Source organism: Alexandromys fortis, unplaced genomic scaffold, assembly GCF_014885135.2.
Source record: "Alexandromys fortis isolate MF-2015 unplaced genomic scaffold, M_Fortis_MF-2015_v1.1 scaffold_75, whole genome shotgun sequence".
Classification (NCBI taxonomy): Eukaryota; Metazoa; Chordata; class Mammalia; order Rodentia; family Cricetidae; genus Alexandromys; species Alexandromys fortis.
The window spans coordinates 2,433,820-2,460,308 of NW_026067956.1; the positions used below are offsets into that span (position 1 = coordinate 2,433,820).

General features: G+C 50.7%; 1 long non-coding RNA gene across 1 annotated transcript; it reads right to left on the bottom strand.

Moving 5' to 3' along the window:
* Window positions 1-1,916: 1,916 nt before the first annotated feature.
* Window positions 1,917-6,149, bottom strand: LOC126507669 (uncharacterized). The gene is made up of 3 exons (XR_007593601.1): window positions 5,963-6,149; window positions 4,831-5,123; window positions 1,917-2,629 (listed from the first exon to the last, which is right to left on the bottom strand). It is a non-coding gene; the product is annotated as an uncharacterized lncRNA (long non-coding RNA).
* Window positions 6,150-26,489: the final 20,340 nt, after the last annotated feature.

Genomic DNA, 26,489 nt, shown 5'->3' on the forward strand with positions numbered 1-26,489 from the left:
GTCCAGCTTGAGCAGAAGGGCAGTGATGTTTGTGGCATAGACAGAAATCACCAGAGAGAAGCTGGGTCCTCATTGTGGAGAGAAGGTGCCTTGGGAGGGAAGACCAAATGGGACAAGGTGAGGCAGTGCAATGGTGTCAGGCTGTTTCGAGGACGGTGGTGCTCCCAGACCCTCACAAAGAGCAAGCACGGCCTTCTTCAGAACCTTTGCCACATGCGCATGTATGTCTACATGTGAGTGATACTTGCTAAGTATTTTCATGTGTCTTGGTGTGTGCATGGACACATATACCTGTATTGCACACACCTCCATCTACATGTGTGCTGGGAGTGTTTGTGCCCGAATGTATGCATGTGGATTTGTGTGCATATGCACACATGTCTTTATGCATACTAGATGTGTTTGCATGTGTGTGAACATGGATGTATGTACTTTGTACACATGTGTGTCTGTATGCATGCTGGCCATGTTTGCAAGTGCCTGTGGTATGTGCATGTGTGTTGACATATATGTATTGTACACATGAGTCTGCATGCACACTGCGGGTGTGCATGAGTATGTACAGTACAAGCGGCTGCATGCTGGATGACGTAAGGAAAGGGCCTGCACTTGGAGCCAGCTTGGATTCAGGCTTCAAGCCCAATGCCAATGCAGTGGCCCTGGAATACCCGGCACCCAGGGGCTGGTCCCTCTTCCAGGGTTTCCGTACCCTTGTGTAGGGGCTGCTTATTTTCCTCCAGAAAGCTACCTGCTCTATGGTAACAGACACAATGAGGTTTTGAGGCGATGAGGTATTTGCTGAGCAGAAGTAAAACAGATCATTCTAGGGAGTCCCCCACCCCAACCCTCCATGCCATTCCCACGGTGACTCTGAGCAGGTGGTAGCATTGCCCCCTTGTGTGTCTTAGCTGGAGGGTAGACTGGGAGCTTGGCTCAGTCTCTTTGCAGTTGTGTGACTCTGGACAGGGTCAACTTCTCTGGACTCCAGTGGCCTCAGATGTGGAATGGGAACATCAATATCTTTAAAGGCTTCTTTCATGATGTTTGGTGAGATAAAGTAACGAAGTGAGGAAAGAGGCTTACCACGGGTGTGCAGGCCTCTCTTACCCTTCCTGCTTATAGAACAAGTGGCCACAGAACTAGAGAGAGAAAGACTGAGAGGGAAAGGAGGGGCGACAAGGGACATTGTTGTCTCACTCACCCTCAGCTTGTCCCCAGTCCAGAACTTTGTTCAGTTGTCTCTTCCCTGGCTGACTTAACTGAGACCCATCAGAGACAGAGGCTGGTGGTGGGATTAACATCAAGTTTTCTTTTTCATGTCCAGTGACTCAAAACCAGTGAAACTCCAGACTAGAACTGAGAAGACAGGATGACCAGACCCTTTCTGAAGTTTGTAGAAGTTGAAACTCCATGGCCTACAGAACCTCCCCTCCCCATAGGCATGCTGGGAAGGCACCTAGTGGGGGGCATGTCCCCACTCCCTCTCAGTCCTTGACATACTTCCCCAGGTACTCACTGAGCCCAAGGAACGTAGTAGACACAGCCCTGTTCTCAGCCCGGGGACCTGACCCTCAGTGACAGCAACTCAGACAAGACAAAAGGAAAGAAGTGCCAGGTTCCCTCACTTCCTTTGCTTGTTACTAATTTTCAAGTGAGGGACAGGACAGGATCCCGATGGCCTGAGACCCCCCCCCCCCCAGATTTCTAAAGCCCTTCTTCAGTCTGGGACTTGGAATCAGAAGTTAACCAAGTCATGATCTAGACCCAGCTCCTGGCAAGGAGAGTCTGTCACCAACCTCAGAGCCATGGTCACCCCAAAGACAAAGCCATGGCCTTTGCTTGTCAAGCTGTTTCCATGTTTGGGGCAAAGCATGACAAAATGCACTCACAGATCTTCAGGCACCCTGTCCCTGACTTGGGCTCATCCTTGGCTTCCAGTTCTGTCCTTGAGGAATTCAGTTTCGTTCAAATCTGGGCAGATCAGTTCATTGGTGATCTCTCTCTTGTTGGTGTCTATCCACTCCCCATAGCCAAATTCCTTACCCCACCACTCTGATCAACCTTTACAGGATGGTCTATCAGACACTCCCATCTCCTAACCCCTATCTGCAATGGCAGATATGCCCAGCCTGTGCTTACTCTTGAGTTAGACACCTTTCTTTCCTGTTATTCTGGCCTTGACAGCCATTGGGAGAGTCCTCGGTCATCCCCCTTACCATTCTGACATGTCAGAGCATATGCCTTAATAGATGATGAGATCAAGCAGAAATAAGTATCTGCTCCGTGTGCTGGGACACACAGATGTTCACCCATATGTGTTACAATCTGCCAGCTGTTTTGAAGAGCAATTGTTCTTAGAGCAAAGGTTATCATCAGGCCAGGGGAATGTGAGATGGAGGCTATCTGAACACCCTTTGGGAGAAGAATCTGGGTCACGTATTGAAGCCTCAGCAGCTCCAGGCACTGCCCATCCGTGGAGAAGGGCAGACACTGCTCTGTTGATGGCTTCCAATGCTGGCTGCATCATCAGAGAGGGGCTGGATGAGCGTGTGCTGACTTTTAGCCCTGAAAGTCTCCTATGGCCAAGGAGTCTAAAGGCAGTGTCGGCCCCTGGAGTTCTTCTGGCTTCCTGTGGAAAGGAAGTAGGTGTGTTTAGGTTCTCTCCAAGTAGAAGCTTCCCTCCATGGGCTACATGGACTAAAAGACGTAACGCCAGTGAATCCCCAGTGTTTGGGGGCTTGGAAACCCTCCCGATCTGATCCACTTTTACCATCTGATAACCGGGAACTGAACCATTGGGCTACATCGCTAACCTCATGCCAGCTCTCCAAGTGGGAGTCAAGCCATTGTTAGAGCCTAGCGCTGGGAAGGAGAGAGATTCCATGCCAGCCTAGAGTCCCAGAAGGGCTGCAGCGGCGAGAGACAGAAAGGGCTGAGTAGTTGCTTTTCACAGATATTTCTTAGGGTTGAGAGAACACCTTCTACAGTTCTTATCGTAAGAGTAGGGGAAAAATAAGCTGGGGCTCAGACGTGAACACAATTTTAAAAATAAGTTTAATGCCAATATGTTTAATGCCCGCCCCGTGGGGAACTTGAGCCCATAAGTCAGAAGCACAATAGCTTTTCTTGTTGTGAATGAGTGTGAAGTGCCAGCAGAGGAAATAGGAAGCCCCCAATGCAGGCTGAATGGACCTGTGAACAGGGCTAATAAAAGTTGTCCTGGATTTCCGTTACCACCAGGTGTTTCCGCGAGGACTTCCATTCATTCAGTGCCCGGGGGATGGCCAATCCTGCCAAACCTTCCCCACACCAACCCCCCAGCCCTTTGCTCTGTGCCCCTGCCCTCACCCCAGCCACAGGAGACCATTCATGTCTGGCAGGCTCCCTGGCCTCTGAGATGGACATGATCTGATCCCTTGAAACTCCAGATCCATAGAATTTGTCCTAGAGTACAAGGGATGGCCAGGAGTGGAAGAGGGGACAATGTGATGACAAGACACCCCACCCCAAACACACACACACACCAAGATCTGATATCCCCTCAGTTTCTATAGAACAATCATGGAGATGGGTGGCCACAAACTCTGCATGACAGACACCAGGGCCAGGAGCTTCAGCAGTAGGGAGGAGTGGGGTTACAATCTGAAAAGGATCATCCATCCTATGTGAGTGCTGGGACCCATCAACTCAAGGACGTATCCCAGCACCCTGAGTGAATATATTGAAGTCCGTCTCTGCCTTGTTCTATAGTGTATCTCATGTCGTCAAACCCATCTTCCACTTCCCAGAAAGGAAGCTGGCCATGGCCTGATCCCCCGGGGGCATTCCATCATCAAAAAATGAACGCGGTGACAGAGATGGGCGGTGGTGGTGCACGCCTTTAATCCCAGCACTCGGGGAGACAGGCGGGATCTCTGTGAGTTCGAGGCCAGCCTGGTATACACACACACACAGAGAGAGAGAGAGAGAGAGAGAGAGAGAGAGAGAGAGAGAGAGAGAGAGGAGAGAGAGAACCAGGACAAGCTGCAAAGCTACAGAGAAACCCTATCTCAAAAACAAACAATAAAACAAAAACCCATCTAATAATCTGCGAGATCGGTCTGATCAGAGCACACAAGAGGCCCTCACTTCAGATGCTCATATGGACAAGCAGAGGAGTCTAGTTGGTTTGGTGTCTGACCACAGGGAGTGGTGGGGACCAGCACGAACATAGCCCACCACCCTGTCTACAGCTGTCCAAGGTCCAAGGTCAGTGTGTCACACTATAACGTGGACCACAGAACACAAACCTATCTGTCACATGCTAAGAGCTTTCTTGATGGAGTCTAGGCAGTCACTGGAATGAGATGTCAGAGTTGTGTGTTAACCGTCTTAGTGGAAAATGTGCAGCTATGTAGCCCTAGCCAGGGAGAGCACTATCGTTCTGAAGTGGGAGAAGTCGTCCTCTCGAGGACAGGAAGAACGGCATGACTTCCTTGGCTCTGTACAGGGGAGGTGGTTCTGTCAGTCAAGTTCCTCACTGCTGTTGCCAGATACCTGATAAGAAGTCACTTAAGGGGGGAAGGGTTCTTTTTTGGCTCACACCTCGAGGGGAAACAGTTCACTGTGAGGGCAGAAGGGTGAGGGAGCTGTCTACACCGTATCTGCAGTCAGGAAGCAACGAGAGAAGCAGGGCCAGGTCTAGACACCTCAAGGCCGGCCTCCCAGTGACCTACTTCCTCCAGTGAGGTCCTTCTCAAGCGTTTAAACACACGTGCCTATGGGGTGGGGGGGCACTTCACATCCAAACTGCAGCAACAGATCACCTGCCGCACACACGCACACACTTACTAAACTAACAGGAGATCTTGGGCCAGCCGAGATCAGCCCTCATCGCCACTGCGGCAGGTGAGGAAGTTTGCTGAGTCCCACTGTTTCTTCTCAGCTTCTTCTGGCTCTGCCTTTGCGATAGGCCAGGTTGCCAAATGACCAGTGTTTACCAAGAGCTTGCCGGGAGCAGAAGGCTCTCCAAGGGAGACTGTTCAGAACTCAGGTCCTGACAGTGGACGGTCCGTCAATGTGTCTTCCTCCGTTACCTCAGGCCAGAGTGCCACTGACTCCCATGGGAATGAGTCTTCAGGTCCCTAGGCCACAGTGACAAGGAGAGCAGTAACAGGTGACATGACACCCAGGATAAACAGTTTTGTGCTGAACACTGAGCTGGCTTTCATCGTGTCTCATGTTTCATTTCTGGCCTGACAGCGAAGGATGTATGAAGGCAGACACCCAAGGTGAAGACCTGGTATCTGAGGGCTCCTAGAAACCCACGAGGTGCCAGGAACCTAGTAACTGATAAGGGGCAGAGGTCATCTTTGTCTTTGGGACCTGAGGAGGAAGATTTGCAAAGCACTCTGGACCAGTATTGACTGAGAAGATGACGCGAGCTTCTCAGCATTGGGGATGTTTGCTGGGCTCTGAGACACTACCAGGTGTCTTTTGCTTTTCCAACCAGAAACACGGGGTACTAGGTCCTCCTCTAACTCTGGAGAGCCAAATGGGCTCATGGGCTCAGCTAGAACCCTAAGATGATGATAAGAATTCTTTGCACATTATGCTTGGGGAGCAACAGGCCGAAGTTAACGAGAAGCTGAGTAGGAAGTAATTGCCCCGGTGATTCCCCAAATCTTCAGTTAAAACACAGATGGGAAGACATTCATTGGCTTCATACGGGTCTTCCCTGTCTTCCCTGTGGTCCCCAAGTTTCCTCACCTACCAAGTGGGGGTATTAAACTAGATGCTTGAGGGATTCTGCCCAATGTATTGTTGACTGCTTCTGAGCTGTCTCTGGGCCCCTTTGGGAGCTGCTTGCTATCCCTTCCGAAAGTGCAGCGGAGGCCACTCTGATGCTGCCCTCCCTGTGTCCACAAGAATTGGAGACCAAGAAAGAGCAGGAGGCAGGGGACTGCCTCCAAGTAAGTAGTACCTTCTATGTCTGCTTCCTCTCCAAACCCTGTCACACCCTGGAAGCAGGATCCTGATGCAGAAAAGTCGCTCCCAGAAGCTTCCAGACCCTTCCTCCTCAACTGGCCCTAACCCATGGTCAGGGAGCACTCCTTCAGCCTCAGATCTGCCAACTCTGAGTTGCAAGGTTGACAGAGAAGAAGTGGAGGTTTGAGGGCTCTGGTTGGGTGGAGGAGAAACACTGAAGAAGCTTCCAAACTTACTTTATGGTGGGAGGAGGCACGTAGACGGGCAAAGGTCAGCTTTGTCTTCGCACCCACCAGCGTCCACCCCACTCCTATCTGCCTTTCTTTCTCCCAAGCTGCTGCTCTCTGACGTCATCCCTGCTGCTAAGCACCTTGTTTATCATCTCTACATTGTTCCATTTCTGCAGCTCTCGCTGGAGATTCCACAAAGCAGGCTCTGGTCTGTCTTCTCTATCATGGTGTGTCCCACAGGTAGAAGAAGAAGGGTGATAGTTGGTGTTCTGAGAATGGAGAGATGGAGCCCGGGTATCACTGTGCCCAGGTCAAAGTTCAAGGAAAGGGCAACACAAAGAGGTTAAGTTATCTGTTTATGACACGGATAGAAGCAGGGGCCCAACCCCAGGTCTTGGGAACCTCGGTTACTTTATAGAGGACATGCCTCATGGGCCTTTGAAAGCAGTGTCAAGCGCCTCAAGAGTCTTCCTTTGGAATTCTGTTCTCTTGTGAACAGCCCTGTACCCTCCCCCCCCCCTCTTCAACTTGCCTTTCCTCCCTTCTGTTAAACAATAGGAGTCCCTTGCAGGTCACTGAAAGGCCACGGGTTATCTTATCTTTGCATCAGGTCAGCAGGGCTCCCTGGGGAAGGTCTGCAGCTACCTCTTGCTCTATCAGAGCAGCCTGGCCAGCCAAGGGGGGCACCCTGCCCCCGCCAACTTGACCCCATCCAAGGCAGGGATTAAAATGGTTAGGGCCCTGTGGCCATCTTTAATTACCAAGAGTGGGAATGGGAGATTTTGGGAGTCCCCTCTCCCAAAAGATTCACTCTCTTCTGAAGATGAAAACGCTATTTTACATGGAGTGGGCGCGAACACGAAATGGAACAAAACATTCCAAGGTACCAGAGTGGACCATGCATGGCTGGATCTCCGTAAGAGACACCTACCATCAATAACAAATGTGAGAGGTGGTAGCAATAATCACAGATTAATACTGTGGTCCTCATGGAGGGAAATGTGCCAGCCATGTTCCAGGTCAGAAGCACATCTTCCCCTCAGGCAGAGCAGAAGAGGGGGAGCAGCTACGGCCTCAGCACTGAACACTTGGCTGTGATCCAAAGATGCTATCCTTGGTGGGCCTGGCAGAAGAAGGCTTGTGGTTGTGGTTTCCCAGCTGTGTAACCCCAGGCAAGTTCTACAAGCCCACCATCCCCCAAATTCTTCTTTTGCAAAATAGAGGAGGGAGGTTCCCAAGGGGAGTCTTTGTGAACTGGGCTTAGAAACACTGGAAACCTTAGACAGATGGAGGAGGGGAAAGGGCGTGAGGGTGGAAACCTGGACAGGGAGAGGGTGGTGAGCATCCCTGTCCATCAGAAGCAGGCTGAGGGAGACAGGTCAGGGCTCTTGGGTGCCAGTTGAGATAAACTTTTGGGCTGAGGTTTATGACCAGGGAGGCCATCTGCCCTGAGCCTTTTGACTTGACTTAGAAGTAGTCTCATGATGTCAGAGGGTTGTCTTGTGGATTCTAGGAAGCAGCAATAGCGGGCAAACAAGTAAAGAGCCCAGCAGTATAGCATGTTCTTGTGTGCCTTTCTATAGGTCTGTGTGACTCAGACACGAACATGGACCATGGAGGAGTGTGTGTGTGTATGTGCGTGTGCGTGTGTATGTGCATGTGTGTGTGCGTGTGTATGTGCATGTGTGTGTGTGCGTGTGTATGTGCATGTGTGTGTGTGCATGTGTGTGTGTATGTGTGTTTCTTCTATTCCCATCATACTGCTAAAGCCAAAGAGAACAAGGACAGACAAATAAGATCTCTAGAAAGCTCTTCCCTGAGATTGCAAAGAGCAGCAATGAGAAGCGATGCAGGGGTTGGAATTGATCTGGGGTTGGAAGAGACGTAGTCTGGCCTGGGCCCGTGAGAGCTGGCCACCAGAAGCCAGCATGGCAGGGAAACCATGCAGAACTCCTCGCTCAGGACCCAAGAACCCCTGATCCTCTGCTGGATCCAAAACATCTGTGCAAAACAAAACAAAAAACCAAAAACAAACAAACCCCAAAACAAAAAACCTCATGAGCTTTCAAAACATTACACTGTCTCCTATCGAGGGGATCCAAGACAGTGTGTGAACTGGTACAGAAGTAACCGGGGCCACACCAGGTCCCCATGAGGTAGAAGAGATACCAATGTTGAGTTTGATTGGCCACAGCTAAGAAGGGGAAGGGTGGGGTCTTTGACGAGCTGTGAAAGCAAGAACAAATGAACAAGTGCCTAGAACACTGGTCTTCAACCTTCCAAATGCTGCAACCCTTTAATATAGTTCCTCATGTTGTGGTGACCCCCAACCATGAAATTATTTTCATTTCTACTTCATGACTGTAATTTTGCTACTTTTTTTGAGACAGAGTTTCTCTGTAGCTTTAGGGACCTGTCCTGGAACTAGCTCTTGTAGACTAGGCTGGCCTCAAACTCACAGAGATCCGCCTGTCTCTGCCTCCTGAGTGCTGGGACTAAAGGCATGCACTACCACCACCCAACTAATTTTGCTACTGTTATGAGTCGTAATGTAAATACATTCCCATGGTCGTATGTGGCCCCTGAGAAGGCAGGGCATGACCCATGTGTTGAAAATCACTGTTTTAGACAGAATTGTGTGTTATGTACTTTGTCTCAGGCTAGAAGCTACTTGGCTGTGTCTTCCCAGACACAAAATAGCAGTCACAATTTTGGAGCCAGAGTCCAGAAAATCGACTGTTGGAGAGTGGCTTGCCTCCAGTTCCTTGGCTAGGGTTTATCTTCATTATTCTCTATGTAGTCACTTTGTTTTGTGGCAGTGGGGATTGAACCCAGGGCCTCACACTCATCAGGTAAATGTTTTACCACTGAGCTAAACTCCCAGCCAACCCCCATGATTTTACTTTGTTGGGAAATCAGGAATGTGGATTTTTTTTAATCTTTAAAAACTTCAAATCTAGGCAGGACTGTGGTGATGCAGGCTTTTAATCCCAGCACTGGAGAGGCAGAGGCAGGAGGATTTCTGTGAGTCTAAGGTCTGTGTGGTCTATGGAGTGAATTCCAGGACAGCCAGGGCTACACAAAGAAACCTAGTATTAATAAATAGACCAAAAAATCAACCAAATCAAATCAAAAAAACCTTCAGATCAACAGAAAGATTCCCAACAGCAGATAGTCCAATATCAACAAAGCAATGATATTTTACTAGGTTTAAAAGTTGCCTGCTAGGTCAAAAACTGGCAAGCAAGGCAGATACTTGTCCCTCCTGTTGGAAACTTTGACGGGCGAAGAAGCATCCCAGGGAAGGAGAGCTGGGCTGGCGGCAGTCAGGGCACTCCTGGGGGTTAGGTTTCTTGTATGTAGTGTGAGATCAATTGTTGGACTGGGGTGTGAGGTGTAGGATGGATAAGGGGATTCTCTGAGCATGGGCACGGGTTGAGGTTGCATAGAGTCAGGACCATTCTGCATCCCATAAAGTGCTGTGGAGACGGGAATTATTCTGGGTTTTAGGTTCATGGATTACTGTTTATAACCTAAGACATCTTCTGTTCAAAGTCATCCTTCTTGAGCTCAGCTTCTCCCCAGCTTTCCCTGGGTGGCTAGAATGGTGGAGGAGCCAAGCAGGTCACTGGTTCAGGTGGGGCCTTGCTGGCGGGCAGGGATTACAGGTAACACCCAGCCAGCTACCCGCACCCCACTTGGTTGAGGGGCAGGTGGAATAGGGCTGGCAATTGCTGACATGGGTACTCCCTGAGTGACTCCTGGGCAGCCTTGTCAGGCCTCTCTGGGGCTGAAAGGCCAGCAACTCCCAGGGCATTCTCTCACTGCTGGCGGCAGTGTGGTATGAGAGGAAGCCGCTAAGCACGCAGAACTCAGTTCTCTGTTTATCCCGTCTCTCGTTTGTTCTGTGGCAGTGAGTCACACCCTCCATCCCTTCCAAGCCTTAGTTTGGGGCCTGGAATTATTTCTAAGATCCTTGCTAATTTCTTTTTAATTCGTTTTTGTTTGAATAAAACTAGATTTATTCATTGTATGTGCATGAGTGTTTGCCCTGCACGTATGTATGTGTACTGAAGAGGGCTTTGGAGCTCCTGAACAGGAGATGTGAGTCTCTACCTGGGTACTGGGAACTGAATCCAGGTCTTCTGCAAGATCAGCTGATGCTCTGGACCACTGAGCCCATCCTTCTGCCCCTACCCCATGCTAATTCTTAAAACTCCCTGCCAACCTGTGCCTTGGGCTATGAGCATCAACTTGGACATAGCGGCTCTCATGTCTGGAGGGTGTATGTACAGGTCGAAGCACTATGGGTGAACCTGCCCAACGCATGCTGTGGCTGACTCTCTGGGTGACCACCTGCAGGACTATGTGACCTTTGCCCCTCTATTTCAGAATTTACAGCTAAACACAAGTTCTTCCCAACCCTTTAGCCATGATGAGAATTGAATCCAGGGTTTCTGGCATAAGAGGCAAGCTCCCTAACCACTGAGCTACATCTCTAGAGGCTTGCAACTTCCCTTGGATCCCATTAAGTGGCGTCGAGAACCTGACTGTCCCAGAATAGTCCTTCCTATGTCCAGAGTATCCATCCAGGTCCTCTCTCCTTGAAGGCCATCTCTATCCTGCTGTATTTTCCTAAACTGAGATTCAGGCCCCAGAGAAAGGGATGGGGACCCCGCCAGCTAGATCTCCTTGAAGACTGGTGCCTGCCCCACGTACTTCCCCTAAGATATAACACATGCCCTGCTTACAATGAACCCCACCTTTTACAGCCAGTTATGGGTCCTGTGGCCCAGAGGTTAGATGCTGAGGTGAAGAATCTGGGTTTGGTAAGACTGCCTAGGACTTGACAGGCCAAGACACATGGGCAATAGATTGTGCTACCTCACTAAAGGATGAGGTCACTGTGATGAGTTGGTACCCAAGCAGGTTGGTAGCTGGGTGAGTATAGGGTGGGGACAACAGAGACCAGAATCTTGGGAGACAAAAGATATACCCAGCCTGAGAAGTGCACAAGAGCCAAGCCCCGTGCTCAGACAGTTTCTGTTGCCCCTTCTCCAGGCCAAGGCTGTCTCCCCAGCCCTCAGGGGAAGCATCAAGAGCTGAACTTGGCCATGAGGATGCTCCTTTTGCAGATGGGACATCAAAGGCAGGGATTCTAGGGGTGGCTTAGCCACTCTCATGCCACCAAGTGATGGTGTCTGGAGCACTTTCTCCAACCTCAGCACAGCACCCCTCACGGTCCTCCACAAGGTCACCCAGGGAGCCAAACACAGCTCCCACTGGGAAGGCCCATCCACAGTGCTGAGATCTGTGTGCGCTCCTTGGGGGCCTTGGGGGCCCCTGTGTTCAGGGCACAGTGAATGGGGATTGTTCCAGGAGATGCTTTGCACTGTACGCTCCTGAATTGTTTGGGTCTGTGCCAGCTCCTTCCCCCAAGCAATGCCCTCTTGGCTATTGTGTCAATTATGGCTGATGGTTATCTCGCTTGTTTATCCAGTTGCTGTATAGATTGACTCTCTGAATGTCAGGGCTTGGCTGTTTCCATAACAGGAAGCCGCTTGCTGTCTTACTGTATTAAGAAACTCCAGTCAACACAATAGAATCTCAACAAAACCCTAAACACTCCGTTTGCCAGGGGAGCCTCATTGAATCCAGCTCGTATTGTTCCATTTAGAATTGGAATCCTGTATTTACAGTGAGAAGGGTGTGTGTGTGTGTGTGTGTGTGTCTGTGTGTGTGTGTCTGTGCATCTGTGTGTGTATGATTGTGTGTGTCTGTGTGGGCACGCGCGTGTGTGTTTAATGAGGTCAAGCCTGGCTTTTCACTTTCTAGGTTCCCCACCCAAAGCTCCGCATACTCAGCAGAGACCAGGGCGCCAGGATTCCCCAGCTGCAGACCTTCTGACGCTGGAGGGTGGGGACATGCAGGACGGAGTCCCTGGGGAGTTTCCTCCTGGTCTGTTCGCCTTGGGGCAGAGGAAGAGGCACAGTCAGACAGTAGAACAAAACGGCAGTGTGGAACCAAGGCGCCCTGAGCCCTGAAGAGGAAACGCGATCAAAGGGAAGCCACTGGGCTCTCTCCCTTTTCTCCTGTTCTGTTTGTTATCCCTCGCAGTGGCTCCCATGCCCTGGGAGTTTCCAAGAAGCCCTCTGGGTACCTGGTTAAATAGTGTGGATTTCTTCTCCTCCCCCTCATCTTCCTCTTCTTTAACTTGACTTTCTCTCCCATCCTCAGCTTGGCAAGGGGCTTAGAGAAGAAAGCCACCAGCACCCAGTAATAAATGTGATTCTACATGAAGAGCCACCTCCTCCAGGACAGACTTAGCACACCTAGTACTGTCGCAGAGCTCCAGGGGACAGATCTCCCAGTGCGGGAGGCATGGAGCAAGCATCTAGGTATTGCCAGTGTAAAACTGAAACCTGAGGATAAAGTCCACCTAGAAAATGAATTCAGAGCCCACAGGGCGCAACCTTTGATACTACTAAGCCCAGAGAATAGCATATATATATGAGCTTAGACCTTGAATGGTTAGTTAAAGCAACGAAACAGCTTGTGAAACCATCCACATGGGTAAAATAAAGGCTTGGATGCAATGCACCTTGTAGACCAAGGGCTCTCGTAACTTTCGTTCTTTCTTACAACACAGGGGTTAGCTACGTCCTGTAGTCTGATATGAACACAGGCTACAGAGTTACCTGGAATTTGGCATATTAAGGATGCTCTTGATGTGATCCTTTTTTTTTTATTCCCAGGAGTGCCACTGGTCCACACAGAAAGCAGCAGTCAGAGGCTTGGGAGAAAGGAAAGCGGTGTTGCTGTGTTGGGAGGGGAAGTGGAAGATGGTGCAGGTTCATCCAGTTCATGTCAACTCGTCCCTTTACTGGGGAGAAGGGAAGATGGGAGAGTCTAAGAAGTGTGGGGGTCAAAGGAGGCCTCAGTCAAAGGGAGTGGGGCAAAGGATTTGCCCTGAAAACCAAGTGGGAAGGGTTGACAGCTGCACCACACAGAAAGCCAGGGAATCAAGAGAAGGACAGAGGCTGTGGTGTCAAATGACTGAGCCTGGTTCTTTAGATCACCACGCATGCTCTACTCTCCAAACCTTTTTAGGCTTTCTGGTAAAATATTTTCTATTACACAAAGCAAAGGAGGCAATGGGCTTGACCTCTTTTTTAAAGATTTGTTTCTATTTTTATGTATGTGTGCCTCTTTTTCAGTGTATGTGTTTAAGTGCACTACGCATGTGCTTGCTGCCCACAGAGTCCAGAAGAGGATGTTACAGAGAGTTCCTAGCTGCTAGGTGGGTTCTGGGAACTGAACCAGGCCCTCGGGAGGAGCTGCGATTGTTCTTCACTGCTGAGCCATCTCTCCAGCCTCCAGTCTTGACCTCTTTGTTGCATAGAGTTTCCAGAGGGATGTGTGTACTGCTTAGAATATGCTCTGAACTACACAGCCTTCCAGCACCCTGGGGAGATGTGGATGCCACCCAATCTGCTGGAGCCAAGTAGAAAAAGTCCTTTGGCTCCTGTCGGTCCAGTAAATTTAAATATTCTCATATCTTGATGCTAATAGAACCCTAACCTCCACATTACACAAGAACCTAAATAATTATCCTTTGGTATCCATGGTGGCCCGATTACAGGATCCCACACAGGTGTCCAAACCACCAGAAATTCAAGTCCCTTATAAAAAATGGCATATTCTTTACACGGAACTGTGCACAGCTTCCTACATATTTTAAATCATCTATACATTACTGGCCATACTTGCAGCAACGTATTCTTTAAGGAATTACAGGAAAAAAAATGTCTGCATGTTCAAGACAAATAGATAGATACACACACACACACACAGAGAGAGAGAGAGAGAGAGAGAGAGAGAGAGAGAGGGAGAGAGAGAAACAGAGAGAGACAGAGAGAGAGACAGAGAGACAGAGAGACAGAGACCTAATCACGCTTGAATCCACAGGTGGCGTACTCCTGGGGTTCAGACCTCCTAGTTTCTGAAGGCCACTGTATGTTGCTGATGCAGAAACTGTTTTTGGTTGGAGATCCTTGGTATCTTAGAGAACACACTATTTTCACCTGTTCGCTGCCCTGGGAGCTGTCATGCAAGCAACAGAGCAGTAGAGGGCACTGTTTACCTAAACTCAAATCACTCCCCTGACAGGAACTAGAATTTTGATCACAAAGAGTAATCAATCCTCCAAAGGGTCCTCAGGCCTCCTCCAAGCCCTGTCCTAACCAGGCCAGTGAACAAGAAGGCTGTTGGCTCACAAAGCGCTTCCCTGCCTTGCCCAGGAACTCGAACCTCAGCCTGGTGAGCTGTCCTCACCAGGAGCATGGTTCACACCAGCCTGTGTCCATTGTGTTGCGTTTCCTCCTGTTCCTCTCTTTCTGTTCCACTGACTTTGAACCTTGCCTTTGCATCTCAGGAGACCAAATTACTTCCCCCAAGATGTCTCCCCTCTATTATTCTCGCTTATCAGGCCGTTGCTGCCTGGTCGATGTCTCTGGGGTGAGGTACCCGGTAGGGAGGGAGTAGTACCAACTGGACCCACCTGAAACACTGGCAGAGTCAGGTTAATGTCACTTCAGAGTTGAGGAGAAAGATGACTCTCGGAATCACCCTCAGTAGGCTGTGCTTCTTGGGAAAGTACCCGCCCCCTTACAAACACACAGACAACACCCACAGTAGCATCACCTAAGGGTCAGCCAGGATTCTGTGGATAAGGTTCACGTTACCAGTGTTGGTTTTTTTTTTTTTGTTTTTTTTTTTTGAGACAGGGTTTCTCCGTAGCTTTTGGTTTCTGTCCTGGAACTAGCTCTTGTAGACCAGGCTGGCCTCGAACTCACAGAGATGCGCCTGCCTCTGCCTCCCGGGTGCGGGTGCTGGGATTAAAGGCGTGCGCCACCACCTTCCGGCTGGTGTTGGGTTTTTTGACCTTGATGTACACACCTCTAACCCCAGAACTTGGGAGGCAGAGGCTTGTGGATCTGAGTTCAAGGCCAGCCTGGTCTACAGACCAACCAGGGCTTCCCAAGGAGACTCTGCCTCAAAACAAACAAACAAACAAACAAACAAACAAACAAACAAACTTGCGGTGCTCCAGCGGGGCTGCTGTGCCGAACTCTAAAGTGGAGAAGGCAGCATGGCAACATGGGAAATCTGTACGCTATCAGCTCAGTTTTCTTGTGAGTTTAAAACCACCTTGGGTAATAAAGTCTCTATCAACATATGCTAATTGTGATTTATTTATTCTTCCCGAATGAATGCAGACTTTCGGACCAAACGGTGGATTCGCGATCGCGCATTCTGTTTCCCTGTGAGACCTCCGAGTAGCTGAGGACCCAAAAGACTTAGGTCTGCCCTGTCTGTCGGATCAGAGTCTGCATGGGTTCAGGCTCTGCCAGTTCTCCGCCCACAGCATGAACACCACGAGACTGCGCTGCTGTGTCTTGGGTGTGGCATGTGGAGGGAGCGCACGCAGCTCTCCCTCAGCAGTGTGGTGGTATTGGAGCTGCGGGCCTGCTGAACAGAGTGTAGAGAATTGTGATCTGGCATGGCCGGTCATGTGGAAGTGTCTTGAAGTAAGACACAGGGAATTATGGGGAGCATTGAGTCTTCTATAGCAACTAGAAGGCGCAAACAAGTGATTTTGCTATTCTTTGGGGAGAATGACTTCCCCAAAGTGCAGACCCTTCTGCATCTATCTTGTCTCTGTTCCCGGAGTTTCTAGACTCTAAAGGGCTTGAGTTGTTAGCACAAAAGTGTTGTGGGCTTTTCTGTTTCTAGAAATTTCTAAGTTGACTCTGAGAGCATAAAATTAGTGAATTTTATGCCATTTTCTCTAAATTCTTACTTGAATGGGGTAAAATAAGTTGGGTTTTTTTTTTTCAGAAATTAGAACACAAGAAAGATGATTTTTTTTCTTCACAAAAAGTCACACTTCTGATTTTTCCTCAGGCAGATGAAGAAGGGTGACTTCAGACCCAGAAAGGGGGAGGCTTCCAGGGCAAGTCGTGACCAAGACGCTGTAATATCTGATGTTGCCAGCAGGGGGCGGAGAAGACACACCGCTTGCCGAAGAACTCCGAACCTCGCTGCTGGGTTGTTTTTTTTTTTTTTTTTTTCAGGGGAACACAACTGCTGCACAGGCTTCTGTGCCCACAAGTCCTGATAAAGGGCCCTATCTGAGGAAGCAGGAAAGAGCCCAGTGCCCAAACTTTGACAGAGGCTGCTCCAAGGCCACGGTGTGCAAGCATCCCCAGACCTCTTGGGGTCAGTCTCCTTTCGCTCTCCAAGTTGACCAGAAAAAAATAAAGCAGGCTGCCCAATTACATTTGCATTTCAGAACGGCAAGGGGCAAGGGTTTAGATGTTTTGGCTAAGTATCCCATGACAATACTTACTTTGTTTCATTTGTTTGAGATCGGGTCTCTGGTAGCCAGGACTAGCAGCAGAGGATGCCCCTGACCTTGGGACCCTCTTGTCTGCACTTCCAGGACCCGATCACTAGTGTTTGCTGCCATACCAGAGGGATAAACTTATATTTTTAAAGCTGTTTTTTTGTTGATTCGAATATTCACATTTAGCTAGGCTAAATTTGCTGCATCTGTACCACACACTTTCTTGAGGGTTCCAGAATATTCTAGACTAATGCAGACCCAAAGTGAGTTGTCCCCACTTCCTGCTAGACCTTGTTCCCCAAGCTCTGGCAGGACCCGTCTTATTGGGTCTAAACCATTCGCTTCACAAAGGGTCCAGGAACAGCAGATTTCACGGCTGCTCCCAGCCACCAGCCTGTTCACTAAGTACAGTCCCTGAGACATTTTGTTTCTCTGCCTTCCCTGGCTTTCTCCATAGCCCCAGCCTCTGTCTTATGGTCACAGACCAGCCATTCCTTCACCATGGGGCACGGGAGTGAGTGCAGAGCCTTGGGGGTGCCACGCGTGCCTCCTGAGGTCCCCGGGATTGGAGTCTGCTCTTCATCATCCTCGCTATAACGACCCCGAAGGGAAGGACCAGCCAAATGTCGCTCTCGGTCACCCTGGTGGACCAGTTTGTCCTGGCTGTGGGATGGGCCTGTGGGCTCAATTGTGTGGCAGGACACCTGGCACCCACCGCCCAGGCGGCAGCCTCGGTGGTGGCCGTGCTTTCCTGTGCAGCCACTGCAGCGTGTAGGATGCTGATAAGGGACAACAATGCGGCAGAGGAAAACGTGGCAGCGGTGGGACAATGAGCGGCGGCGGGGACTCTCCCAGGCTGTGGCTCAAGGAGGACTGTGGAGTCCCAGAAGCGACAGAGACTGCTCTCTGGGTGTTGTACGCGCTGTTCCCCAGGGAGCTACCCCTGTCAGCCTCCCAGGCCCTGCTCTTCCCATAGTGGAGCAGGCAGAGCTACTAATCCAAGCAGGGCCCTTACAGCCTTCCCCAGGGGAAAGCAAGGAACCCCAGGAAGATGGCAAGGGGCTTGCAGGGTGCCCCAGGGCCAGCTTCTCCAGCTCTATCCCCCGTCCCCAGGCAGTCACAGCATGAACTAAGGACGGGAATTAAAACACAGCTTTCGATTATGACTTGGCACTAAATTCCCCCATCAAAAGATACAGACTAAAGTCAGCGAGATGGCTCGGTGGGTAGAAGTATGTGCTGTGCAAGCCTATCAACTTGAGTTCAGTCCCTAGAGGTCATGGTGGAAGAATGGACCAACTCCTGAATATTATCTTATTGAATTTCACACCCAGGCACCTCCACATCACACACACACACACACACACACACACACACACACACACACACACTATCTTTAAAGAAAATTAACTGTTTAAAAGACAAGCAGGAAGGATTGAGAAATATACTTTACCATCAAAGACAAATACAATCCATAAGAGGGATTTTTCTCCCCAGTCTGGAAGTTAGACTGGGTAAAACAAGACCCCAGGCAGGCCTGATAGTCACTCAGATAGGCTAGCCCTTGGAGGCTTCTGGGAAGCCACACATCTTGAAACTTGCACCCAACGTGAGACCAAGCTTTCCTATGGCTAAATGATCCACAGATATCAATGCAGGGGTCTCCTGGAGGTTCAGACACCTTGCAGCCAAGACAGACTATTGGAGACAAGAGTACCACCGATGGCAGCTTACAGACCATGAGTGTAGTGGATATAGAATCACACCACAGGGGTAGAGCCTCTGCAGACATAGCCCCAGGTATGTGAGCAGCCTTGAAAACCTGTTGTCCCTTCCTGGTCACAGTGCAGAGCACTATTTGAGACTTGCCTGACCCTTTGTTGCTGAGCCCACCTGCTGTGGACCAGGGCTTAGAGCAGCCTGTGAGAGGTGGTGAGCACTATACTAAGGGAGTAAAAATAAAGAAGAAAGAGGAGGAGGGTACAGGAAGCAGGGAAGGAAGGCACAAAGGAGCCAGGGGATGTGCCAGGCCGAAGACATGTATGCACAGTCAAGTCCGGTGCCCAGGAGCTGTATTGCGAGAAAAGCCCCATCTGCCACAACGCTTCAGAGGAGCAAAGTCACCAATGTGCGGTTTCTCAGACAAACCAAAGAGATTCTTGCCCAGTGTCCTCAGGGAGGGAGCACAGTCACTAGGCAGAGCCAGCAGTTCTAGACCATTGCTGAGAGTCTCTCACCGTGAAGCCAGGGTAAAGATGGAGGCCTGTCAGGAGAGGTCAGGAGGGACCACCGGTCTAAGGATTAGACCTCGGGTATCTGGGATTTGGGAAGGGAAGGTTTTAGTGTGCTAGACGGGGGATGGGGGACACTATGTATTTACAACTCTCAGACTACCCTGATTCCATCTGTTCCTCTTGAGGTACTGGATAGCAAGGTGCTGGGTGTTCCTCTGGGGATACCCGGGAGATCCCAGCATGTGACCTACATTCCCTCTGCCTCTGTGCCAAGCTGGGCACCATAGTGGAATGCCGCCCTCTTGTAGGAGAGGAGACAAGATGTCAGAAAGGCCATTCGCCTCCTTCCATTCTGAAAGTCTCCTATGATATCAAGGTCTGGTTTGAGGCAGTGTTCTGGGTCACTAGCAGGTCACTTGACTACCACTGGGCATCCCCCAGTTCCTCAGTCTGGGTCGTAGGCGAAAGCCATTCGGGCTAAGGTAGGCGTTCACAGGGCCTTTGCTGGCAGGGGCTGGTGAATGGTGGCTCTTGGGGGCCTCCGGCCCTTCATCTCCAGCTCGTTTCATTCTTGAAGAAGCTGCAGAGAATAGGCACCGTGGGGTTGGGATCAGGAGTCTCTGCGTGGGCACACCTCGTTAGCTGCCACTCCCTCAGTGAACCCCAACAGCTGATGTCTGTTCTGGATCACATCCCAGCAGTCTTTTCCCCGTGCAATCAAGGACAGAGCACAGAGCCCCTATTACGGGCTGTTTTGTCAGCACTTGGCATGTGACCATGGAGGTGACACCAATTACTCGTGTCACAGCTTCTGGGGGAAGACGGAGATGCATGAAAGCCAACTCAGGGCCATCCATCAAGTCCGGAGGGGGCTGAGGGCCTGTCACGATGACAGGGAATAGAGAGAAGCGGGGTCTCTCAGGGCCCTGAGTTGGCAAAGTGTATTCTATCATCGAAATTGATGCCTCTGTGAGCAGGATGGGCCAGGGTGAGAGAAGGGGACTTTGGGGACTGGGGGTCAGGCACAGTGGCATCCCCTATCCTCAGGCATGCCTCTGCCCTCTTGTTGTTGTCCACACAACTGAACTATGTATTCCTGTTTCCTCCTGCAAACACCCCTTAGATCTCAACTCCTCCCGTCAGAGGACCCCTGTTTCTTTGGGAAGCCAGTCACATGCTGCCTGTTACATGAGGCCTCTCCAATTTAACCCCAGGCCGGCTAAAATGTGTTCTACAGGAATTCTGCACCCCTAAGCCAAATTCTGTTTAACCCACAGAAATAATAACTACTTCTTTTTATTCTGCAGTATGTCTGCATCTCCTGCCATACCATTGGATTCTTATGAACGCACAACAGAGAGGAATGAAGCCAGTATCAGCAGGCAGGTAAACGGAGGCTAGCAAAGTTGTTGACTCACCCCCAAATCATACTGTTGGTTCACATACCATCTGTGGGGCATAGCAGTTGGCAAAGTGGACACAAGGAAGAAATGACAGATTTTACCCTCTCATGCCTCCAGACCTGCTATCGTACCCGTGGGGATTGTGTGTTAGACTGAGTCTCCCTGAAGAAAGCAGGCAGCTGGGGTCACCTCGTCCAGGAAGTCCTAGGGGCCTCAAGGGATTCTGGGATTTAGGGGAACCTTCTGGAGGAGGGAGCCGCTCTTAGAGCCCTGGTCAGTTTGCCTTTCCTCTTAGCTGTCCTTGGCACCGCTCACTAAGAGCTTTGGGCAGCAAGGATTTTCCCGTCACTCTACCACCAGGTGTATTCACTCCATGTCTCTCTGCTGTAACCAAACACCTGTAGAAACGACAGAAGAGAGGAACACCTATTTCAGCTCTCAGTTTTAGGGTATTTCAGCTCATCGTGGGACAGGGTAGAGAGATACAAAGTCAGGAATAGCTTGGTCCCTGTTCAAGAGGGTGTGGGGTAATAGGTCCCTTCTTGGTACCCCTCCAGGAAGCAAAGAATAGGACTAGAATCAGAACCAGCTCCAGAGGCCCACCCTCAGTGATTCACCTTTATCAACCAACCCTCCCCACTGAAGTTTCCACAATCTTCCTAAGCAGCGCCACCAACTGGAGACCAGGTGTCAAAACACGCGAGTAGGTGGGCGCATTCCACATTCAAACCACAACACAAGCTTTATTTTGTTTCATCTCCAGTCTGTTCTGAGGGCCAAAGGATACCAGATGGGGCTTCATAGAGCATAGAAGACTCTGCACACTATGGAGAAGATATGTCTCTGCCAAGGTCAAGCCAGGCTATAGCTGGTGGAGCCAGGTTCTGGGCCAGACCCTCCCTGAGTTTGCTCATCTCAAGCACAGTATGCTTCCCAATAACTCAGAACTGGGCGGAGCTTTCCAGTGTTGTGGGTGACTTGGAGGAGTGAAGGAGCCACCAGTTTATCTAGAAAGAACTGATCCCCGAACCCACATCCCTGAGCTTCCAGTATTCCCTATGCTCTTTATAAAAAGACAACAAGGAGTGGGGTATGGAACCTCCCATCTTTGCTGCAGATTCTTCATCCAAAAAGCCATTTTCACAGTCTTGGGAGATGCCTCAGTCCCCATGGCCTTCAAAGATGACTGACTTCTGTCATGTTTTGTCACCAAGGAAGTAGAGGATGGGTGACAGCGATATGACCAATGTCTCCCAACCTGAGCTCCAATGCAATGCTCTGACACCTCCATCAAGTTGTGGCTAAATCCATGTCACCAATGTTACAGACTGTCTATACCTGCACCCCGGTCTGCTGGCCAGGATCCCAGATGCCTATCCAAGTTTTCCTCCCTCCTTCCTCCAGCTCTGGGTTCAGCTCATCCCCCAAACTCTAAAACTCAGCCAGGGTACCCAGGTCTACGGTCCAGGTACTCCCTGCCACATGCCCCACAGCTGCAGCCGAGGTGCTGGAAGAGTAAGAAGTGCCGCCGTCAGCACTTCTATTTACAGCGACCCTGTTGTGTTAATTAATTAAGGCTCGTGTCTGGGAGAGTTAGACACAGTGTTATTCTAGCTTAAAGCTGGGGGAGGGGGGCTGTGTCTCTGAGCTCAATCCACCCCTTGGAGGGAAAGCAGGGTTTGGGGTTCCAAGAAAGGGATGTGGGCGCCTCCCCTCTCACCACCTCTTTCTGGCAGAACACCTGAGTAAATTGCTTGGGATGGCATACCTGAAAGGGCTTTCCACCCCATCCTACTGCTTAGCAGGCTGTGGGGGAGGGGCTTCCATGTTGCCAGTAGAACACACTGATGAGGGGGAAGTGGGGGGGGTAGGACCACAGAGAAGATATACATTGGCTTCAGGAGAGCATAATAGGAAGACTTCAGCGTGATGTATGGTTCTGGGGACGTTATTAATGATTTGCTGATTTTTACCTTTAAAACCTTTGGGCAGATTATTTATTATGTCCTTGGCGTGTCTATGATCTATGGAGGGGGCACTAATCTCTGAGCACGCCTCCCCCCCTTGTGTCCCTACTCCTTTACAGTGTCTAATTAGGGCTGAGCGGATGCCCTCTCTACCAGGCTCCGCCCCACACCTGAGCAGGGAGGAGGCCGAATCTGAGATCCATGTTTTTGCTCCATGGAGCCTGCAGAGCAGGGACTCTGGTTCCTATGCCCAGCTATGCATGCGATTGCTGTGTGACCTTGAGCTGAAGCATGAAGCATGACTTTTCTGGGCCTTACGTCATGAAGGAAGTTGCTAGAAAGATCAGGCATCTGTTAGAGTAGAAAGCAGGGCACATGACCTTGCAGGCTTGACAGTCTCAAACTCCTGAGACAAGGAGGGCTGGAAGACAGTGGGGATACTTCCAAAGGCCTGAAGTCCTTCCTCATCCTGGGCCTTTTGTCTGTGGCTGCTCAGCACAAGGCCTTTGAGTCCTCCCAGGGTGGAGAGACTTCGGCTCATCTACCGATTGGGAACACAGTGGGAACAAGAAGCCAGATACCGGAAGAAGGCCATCCTGGCTGGCAGACCACATGTCTCTGGTAGAATTGTGGAAGAGAGAAGAGCATACCCAGCCCCCACCCCCTACCCCAGGAAGTTCCAACCCGGCTCCAGGAGTCCTAGAGTCCCAGGATTAATTTCCTACCCTGGTGTTTCTCCTCCAGATGCCACGTGCATCCTGGCAGCAGCCTTACCTCGGTTCACCAAGTCTTCCTCCCGTACCAGTCTGTATTTTGAGGACCTAGTGGGTCTTTGGGCCAGAGTTTCGGTGGCTAGCCACTGAAGGGAGTCACATCCTGCCGGGGTCCTGGGGAGAGGCTGGGGTGTGACTCTAGGGTCTGTTTGCTCCAGATGAATTCTATGTGACCTCTGAAGGTGTAGGAGGTGGGGGGGGGGCCCAAAGTCCTGCTCCCACATCTTCTAAACTATCCTTTTCCTTCCAGAACGACTGTCAGGTCACCATCTGGGGCCATCAGAACCTCTCCCCAGGCAGGCAGCACTTCAGCAAATCTCAGCTCCTTCTCTGCTGAGCACCCACTACATAGAGCCCCCTGTGCCCCATACATGTACACATATGCGCACACAAATGTAGGCACACGTTCATACATACATGCCTCATGACTTATCTTTCTCTTCGTGGGACCATCACCACAACCTCAGCTCTGACTGCTGGCCCCAGCTCTGGCTTTGTCTCCCAGAGTGACCACACCCTCACTAATAATACCTGCTCAGAACCTCCAGCTACCTTCCCTTTGGCTGCAGTGGCTGGGGTCACTGTTGGAGCCGCTCCCACTATCCCTTAGCTTCCTTAAGTATCACCCAGGGCCCCCACCACACTGGGATCAAAACCACCCGTTCCTGACTAATGAATGCAGGACAGGTACCCCAGCTCATGCGAATATAAAAAGGGGAACAACAGGCCGTAGCTTCCACGCTGCATCATCACCCGTGGTCGCAAAGGCCTAGCACAGACCAGCCACTCAGTCCAGAATGAACCCAACACTCTCCTAGGGTCAAAGGCTCTGGACACAGCAGGGGCCCAGGAGGGAACAGAGACCTGTTTGCCCTGTAGAAACCTCCTAATACCCTACCCTTTCATTTAGAATTTCGATCATTACTTTTACTGTAATTATTGTAACTTTTGAAACAAGATTTATTTTATGTGTGTGTGTGTATACGTCCATCACATGTGTGCAGCTACCCTTGGAGACAGCCTGATGTAGGTGATGGGAACAGAACTCGGGTCCTCTGGAAGACCAGCAAACTTTCCTGACTACCATCTCTTCAGCCCTCTCTCTCTATATATATATGTATATATATATAGAGAGAGAGAGAGAAAAAAAAAAGTCTCACTCAGTAGCTCAGGCTAGCCTGGAACTCGCTATATAGCCCAGGCTGGCTTCTAACTTTTTAGCAATCTTCTTGTGTGGACCTCTCTAATTCTGGGATTACAGGTGTGAGTCACCACGGCCACTTATGGCCTTGATTCTGAGGTACAGGAAAGGACCTCAGACGGGCATTGAGGGCTGCTCTAGAGACTTCTCTTCTTCCTAGCCCCTGGTGCTGTTTGCAGTCACATGCTCTGCTGGACCTGCATCTCCTGGCAAGCAAAGCCCCCATGTGCTGTGTCCGAACAAAGAAGGATGTGAGGCTCGGGCTTGCCCCAGAAAATGAGTCACACCACCCTTCCGTCCCTGCACCCAGCCAGTGCCTGTCCTTTCCTGGAACTGCATGACTGCCAGATCGGTGGGACCTTGAGAAGTCACCCAGTTCATCCTGTGCCTGGAGGCAGGGTGCTCCGGAGCCAGCCGAGGGTTCAGGAAGGAATGCTGCTCTTTCTGGGAAACGACGTGGGAAGAGTTAAAAGCCAGGAGAGGGAGGCACAGGCCCACTTCCCTGAAACCTCCGGTCAAGAGGGAGGCACCCCGTTCCCAGCTCCAGCTTTCTCACCACAACAGAGCTGTGACCCCTTGCGAGCCATCTTGGGGCATCCTAGTGCTAACCGTGCACTCCACAGAGCAAAGGCAATGGAACTTAGGTGCTGAGCTCTCAGAGAGAGACTGGGTGCTTCACCTGACCTGTGTACGTGAGCTGGTGGTGGCTGGACCCAACACAGGTCTAGGAATGCTCTAGAACACAGCCTATACTCCAGACCACAGAGTCCAGGGCTTCTGGGCCCAGGGCATGGAATCTTCAACCTGATGAATCCTGATGACCAAGCTAGACTACATCTCAGGTGTTAGCCCACTCATTAAGCACTGACCACCAAGCACAGGCCAGGGTTAGTCGATGGGCTGGGCAGGGAGACTATACTCGCTAAGTTCAGCCTGTGGCCCACACAGCTGCTCCCCCCAAGGGCAGCTTCAGTTTGGAATCGAGCCTACATCTTCTTGTTATAGCAGATCAGCAGGAAAGAGGGAGGGAGAAGAAGGGGAGGGGAGGTGGAACCAGCCCAAGTCGAGAAAGAAAGTTGGCTCACTCTGCTTGGGGTGACTTGGTTGGCTCAGCCTAGATTTCTGGGTTCTTGGATACTGGTGTTTACAGAGACCCAGGTGGCTTTAACTCTCAGCTGGGCTCCGGACAGGGACGTAGGGACAGGGTCATGGAGGGAAAATGACCTTTACCCACCTAATTGCCTCTCAAGAGATGAGCGGGAAGAGAAACCGACTCGGGCTGACCCACATTGTCTCTCAGGCAGACCATGTAATGAGGGAGGGCAAAGAAGCTGACCTCGGGGTGTGCATGCCTGCTTGTGCATGCGATGAGTAACTGGGAGGGTGGGTGAGAGCATATATACACATGCACGTGAGAGGATGTGCATGCATGTGAATGTGTGTGCGCATACGTGTGTCGAAGTGGGGACCATACGTGTGAATGCCTGCGTATGTGTACAAGTATGCATTCATGCGAGTGGGTCCATAGGTGGAGTAAGGCATGGTGAGTTAGCCTCTCTGGGTGGCCCAGACCTGATGGAGTATCTGATGACTGACTCCATGCAGGCAACGTGAGGAGCGGTGTCAAGCTGGCTTTCTTCGGGTGCTGTGGAAATTTGCGGTGAGGCTGACTTCAGACACCTGGGGCAGAGTGTCAGGCATGGGAGCAGAACTGTCCATTTTCTTTCTGCTTCCCATACTCTTCATGACCATGAAAGTGAAGGACAAAGCAGCCAGTCTGAAGTTGCTTGGGGTCCCTCTTCAGGCCTCCCTCCCACGAGCTGGTACTGTGGCAAAGCCCTCACACAGCCTGAAGTCACCTCTCCCAGGACCATGTGAGCGGTCAATAAAGCTTGTGTCTGGAGGACTTGGGTGCTGGGATTTGGTGAAAAGGGAAGTGGGGCCTGTGGGAGAGGGGTGTGTGATCTGGATGTCCAGGAACCACTGTTGCTCACTGTGTTCTATGAAGCTTTCTTTTGCCTCTGTACAAAAGATATTGAGATATGGAGAAGGTCGGGCATCTGGACCCAGTATCACCTAGCTGTGTGACCACTTCTCCACTGTAAGTTGGATGTAGGACTGGTCAAGTCAATGGTGTGCCCAGTTCCTCTATAATTAAAGGGGGTGGAGCAGAAGTCCTGACCAGACCAATATGACCCATCCCTGGGTGTGAACCCTAGACATGGGCTTTGGTTCCTTAGACATTGTCAAGTTGTCCTTGTGGGCCTGAACCTCTGATCCCTAATACAGCAACCATAACTACAGGG